Raw genomic sequence first — 6,000 nt, forward strand, 5'->3', positions numbered from 1 at the left:
ATATCACCTCACACCTATTAGAATGGTTATCATTGAAAAGACAAGAGATAACAAGCATTGGTGAGGAAGTGAAGAAAATGGAATTTTAGTGCACTGCTGGGAGGAATGTAGACTGGTGTAGCTACCGTGGAAAATGGTACAGTACAGTATTTTTAATTTAAGAAAATTAAAAATAGAAATACCATCTGTTCCAGCGATCCCACTTCTGAGTGTATATTCAAGGAAATGAAATTACTATCTTGAAGAGATATCTGCACTTTATGTTCATTGCAGCATTAGTCATAAGCACAAAGAAATGGAAACAATCTTAGTGTCTATGGATGGATAAAGAAAATGTGGCATATGTATACAATGGTATATTATTCAGCCATGAGAAAGAAGGAAAGCTTTCCATTTGCTATAACATGAATGAACTTTGAGGGTATTATGTTACGTGAAATAAGTTGGACAGAGAAAGACAAATGCTGTGTGATTTCACTTATATCTAGAATATGAAAAGTCAAACTTATAGAAACAGATGAGAGATTTATGGTTTCTAGAGGCAGGGAATGGAGGGTGGGGAAATTCACTGAAGATAGTCAAAGGGTACAAATACCCAGTTTTAAGATGAAAAATTTCTGGGAATGTAATGACTATAGTTAACAATATTATATTGTATATTTGAAAGTTGCTAAGAGAGTAAATTTTAAAAGTTCTCACCATGCACACAAAAAATGTGTAACTATGTGAGGTGATGGGTGGGTTAACTAACATTATGGTAATTACTTTGCAATATATACATATATAAAATCACTACTTATATACTTTACACTTATACAATGTTATATATCAATTATATCTCAGTAAAGTTTGGGAAAAAAGGGAGGGATCACTTCCTGACTTATTCTAAGAGCCAGTGTTACCCTGATACTATAACTAGCCCAAGACATTCACATGAAAATTATAGACCAATATATCTTATGAATATAGATGAAGAAAAATCCTCAATAAAGTACTAGAAAGCTGAGTTCAGTAATATATAAAAGGATTGCACAACATAAACAAGCGTGATTTATCTCAAGAATGTGAGATTTGGTTAGTATATGAAAATCAGTTATTATAATACCTCACATCAATAGAATAAAGGACACGAAACATATAATCATCTCAATAGATGCAGAAATACATTTGTCAAAATTCAACGCTCTTTCATGATAAAAACACTCAACCAATAGGGATAGAAGGGATCTTCTTAAACTTGATGAAAGGCATTTATAAAAATTGTCACTACTAACATCATGTTTAATGGTGAAACTAAACAGTTTTCCTTTAAGATCAGAAACAAGATAAGGATGTTGTTGACCTCCTCTTCAGTATTGTGCCAAAAATTCTAGCCAAGGCAATTAGGAATGAAAATGAAATAAAAGACTTCCATACTTGAAAGGAAGATATAAATCTATACTTATTTATAGAACAACATGTTATACATGGAAATTCATGAAGAATTCACGAAAAATTAGATAAACAAGCTCAGCAATATCAAATAATACAAAATCAACATATATATTAAAAAAATCAATTCCGTTTCCATAGACTCACAAAGAATAATCAAAAACTGAAATTAAGAAGGCAAATCCATTTATAATAGCATCAAAAGAATAAAATACTTAAAATATAATAAAAATAGTACAAAACATATACTCTGATGGGCTGGGGACTTAAGGAGCATGAGTGAAATAGTTGTTGTGCAGAGTTTAACAGTTCACCTAACGCAATTCAAGAATGTCAATATTAAGCTACAAGAGAACCCTCTGCTCCTTATCAAAAAAAGAGGTCCCATCTCAACTCTATCCTGGCTCCTTATCCTACTAGCTGTGTGATTTTAGAAAAGTTTTGCAATCTTCTGTGCTGTCATTTCCTTATCTACAAAACTGCTATAATAACAGTGTATACATCAAAGATCATTGTGAAGATGATATGACAACAATTTTGTAAAAGAGTATGCTTAACTTGAATTGAGGGCTTTCTCTTTGTTCATTATTATTATGCCTCAAGTCGAGAAAGTAGCCTTCACCAATGTACAACTTCACGAAAGTTAGTTATTTTATACCATTGATATCCAAATATAATTTCTAGGTTGCTTCTACCTCTGATTCCCTATAGTCTATTCTCAGCACAGGAGCCAGAGTTAACCTTTTATTATTTATTGTTATTATTTTTTTAATGTGAGTATTTAGGAACTTTATTTTTTTCTTTCATAGTTTATTGTCAAGTTGGATTCCACATAACACCCAGTGCTCATCCCAACAAGTGGCCTCCTCCATGCCCATCACTCCCCTTCCCCTCCCCCCATCAACCTTCAGTTTGTTCTCAGTATTCAAAAGCTCTCATGGTTTGCCTCCCTCCCTCTCCCCAAAATTTTTCCCCTTCTCCTCCCCTATGGTCCTCCGTTAAGTTTCTCCTAATCCTCCAATAAGTGGAAGCATATGGTATCTGTCTTTCTGTGCCTGATTTATTTCACTCATCATGACACCCTCAAGTTCCATCCATGTTGTTACAAACGGTCAGATTTCATTCTTTCTCATTGCCACGTAGTATTCCATTGTATAGATAAACCACATCTTCTTGTTCCATTCGTCAGTTGATGGACACTTAGGCTCTTTCCGTGTTTTGGCTATTGTGGAGAGTGCTGCTATGAACATTGGGGTACATGTGTTCCTATACATCAGCATTCCTATATCCCTTGGGTAAATTCCTAGCAGTGCTACTGCTGGGTCATAGGGGAGTTCGATAGTTAATTTTTTGAGGAACCTCCACACTGTTTTCCAGAGGGGCTGCACCAGTTCATATTCCCACCAATAGCGTAGGAGGGTGCCCATTTCTCCACATCTCCATGAACATCTATAGTCTCCTGATTTGCTCATTTTAGCCACTCTGACTGGCGTGAGGTGGTATCTCAGTGTGGTTTTGATTTGTATTTCCCTGATGATGAGGGAGGCTGAGCATCATTTCAAGTGTCTGTTGGCCATCTGGATGTCCTCTTTGGAGAAGTGTATGTTCCTGTCTTCTGCCCATTTTTTCACTGGATTCTTTGCTTTTCAGATGTAGAGTTTGGTGAGTTCCTTATAGATTTTGGATACTGGCCCTTTATCTGATATTTTATTTGCAATTATCTTCTCCCATTCCATCAGTTGCCTATTAGTTTTATGGATTGTTTCCCTTGCTGTGCAGAAGCATTTTATCTTGATAAGGTCCCAATAGTTCATTTTTGCTCTTGATTCCTTTGCCTTTGGGGATGTATCAAGAAAGAAATTGCTGCAGTGGAGGTCAAGGAGGTTGTTTCCTGCTTTCTCCTCTAGGGTTTTGATGGTTTCCTGTCTCGGGTCCTTTATCCAATTTGGGTTTATTTTTGTGTATGGTGTGAGACAGTGATCTAGTTTCATTTTTCTGCATGTTGCTCTCCAGTTCTCCCAGCATCATCTATTAAAGAGGCTGTCTTTTTTCCATTGGATACTCTTTCCCACTTTGTCAAAGATCAGTTGGCCATACAATTGTGGGTCCAATTCTGAGTTCTCAATTCTATTCCATTGGTCTATGTGTCTGCTTTTGTGCCAATACCATACTGTCTAGATGATGACACCTTTGTAGTAGAGGCTAAACTCTGGGATGGTGATGGCTCCTGTTTTGGTTTTCTTCTTCAGTATTCCTTTGGCTATTAGGAGTCCTTTGTAGTTCCATACAAATTTTAGGATAGTTTGTTTTAGCTTTGAGAAGAATGCTGGTGCAATTTTGATTGGGATTGCACTGAAGGTGTAGATTGCTTTGGGTAGTAATGATGTTTCAACAATATTTATTCTTCCTATCCATGAGCATGAATGTTTTTCCATTTCTTTGTGTCTTCTCAATTTCCTTCAAAGTTTTCTATAGTCTTCATCATACAGATTTCTTATATCTTTGGTTAGGTTTATTCGTAGGTATTTTATGGTTATTTGTGCAACTGTGAATGGGATCAGTTTCTTGATTTCACTTTCTGTTGCTTCCTTATTGGTGTATAAAGATGCAACCGATTTCTGTACATTGATTTTGTATCCTGCAACTTTGCTGAATTCATGGATCAGTTCTAGTAGGCTTCTGGTGGAGTCTGTCAGGTTTTCTATGTAGAGTATCATGTCGTCTGCAAAAAGTGAAAGTTTGACTTCTTCTTTGCCAATTCTGATGCCTTTGATTTCCTTTTGTTGTCTGATGGCTGATGCTAGGACTTCCAGCACTATGTTAAACAACAGTGGTGAGAGTGGACATCCCTATCGTGTTCCTGATCTCAGGGGAAAGCTCTCAGTTTTTCACTGTTGAGGATGGTGTTAGCTGAGGGCTTCTCATAGATGGTTTTTATGATGTTTAAGTAACTCCCTTCTATCCCGACTTTCTCGAGGGTCTTTATGAAGAAGGGATGCTGTATTTTGTCAAATGCTTTTTCTGCATCTATTGACAAGGTCATATGGTTTTTATCATTTCTTTTGTTAATGTGATGTATCACATTGTTTGATTTGCGAATATTGAACCATCCCTGTAACCCAAGAATGATCTTGGTGGATAGTTCTTTTTATGTGCTATTGGATTTGATTTCCAAGTATCTTGTTGAGGATTTTTGTATCCGTATTCATTAAGGATATTGGTCTGTACTTCCCTTTTTTTGCGGGGTCTGGCTTTGGAATCAAAGTGATGCTGGCTTTGTAAAATGAGTCTGGAAGTTTTCTTCCATATCTATGTTTTGGAATGGCTTGAGAAGAATGGGTATTAACTCTATTTTAAGTGTCTGGTAGAATTACTCAGGGAAGCCATCTGGCCCAGGGTTCTTATTTGTTGGGAGATTTTTGATAACTGATTCAATTTCTTCACTAGTTATGGGTCTGTTCAGATTTTCTATCTCTTCCTGTGTGAATTTTGGTAGTGTATGTGTGTGTTTAGGCATTTGTCAATTTCTTCTAAGTTGTCCTATTTGTTGGCATATAATTTTTCATAGTATTCCCCGATGACTGCTTGTATATCTAAGGTTGTAATAAATCCATTTTCATTCATGATTTTGTCTCTTTGGGTGCTCTCTCTTTTCTTTTTGAGAAGACTGGCTAGAGGTTTCTCAATTTTGTTTATATTTTCAAAAAACCAACTCTTGGTTTCATTGAACTGTTCAACTGTTTTTTTGGATTCTACATTGTTTATTTCTGCCCTGATTTTTATTATTTCTCTTCTTCTACTGGGTTTGGGGTGCTCTTGTTGCTCTCCTTCTAGTTTCTTTAGGTGTCCTGTTAGGTTTTGTGTTTGTGCTTTTTCTAGTTTCTTGAAATATGCCTGAAGTGCCATGTATTTTCCTCTTAGGACTGCCTTTGCCACATCCCAAAGAATTTGGATTGTTGTATTTTCATTTTCATTTTTTTTCCATATATTTTAAAATTTCTCCTCTAATTGCCTAATTGGCCCATTCCTTCCTTAGTAGGCATTGTTTAACCTCCATGTTTTTGGAGGTTTTCCAGACTTCTTCCTGTGATTGACTTCAAATTTCATAGCATTGTGATCTGAAAGTGTGCATGGTATGATCTCGATTCTTTTATATTTTTTGAGGGCTGCTTTATGACCCAGTATGTGATCTACCTTGGAGAATGTGCCATGCGCACTTGAGAAGATAGTGAATTCCATAGCCTCAGGATATAGAGATCTAAATATATCTATCAAATCCATCTGGCCCAATGTGTCATTCAAGTCCATTGTGTCTTTAGTGATTTTCTGACTAGTTGATCTATCCATTGCTGTTAGTGGAGTATTAAAGTCCCCTGCTATTAGCACATTCTTATCCATAAGATTGTTTCTGTTTGTGATTAATTGTTTTACATATTTAGGTGTTCCCATATTTGGTGCGTAGACATTTATAATTGTTAGCTCTTCCTGATGGATATACCCTGTAATTATATAATGCCCTTCTTCATTCCTTGTTACTGCCTTTAAAGTCCAGTTTGTCTGATATAAGTA

This window comes from Crocuta crocuta, unplaced genomic scaffold (assembly GCF_008692635.1).
Source record: "Crocuta crocuta isolate KB4526 unplaced genomic scaffold, BGI_CrCroc_1.0 scaffold190, whole genome shotgun sequence".
Classification (NCBI taxonomy): domain Eukaryota; kingdom Metazoa; phylum Chordata; class Mammalia; order Carnivora; family Hyaenidae; genus Crocuta; species Crocuta crocuta.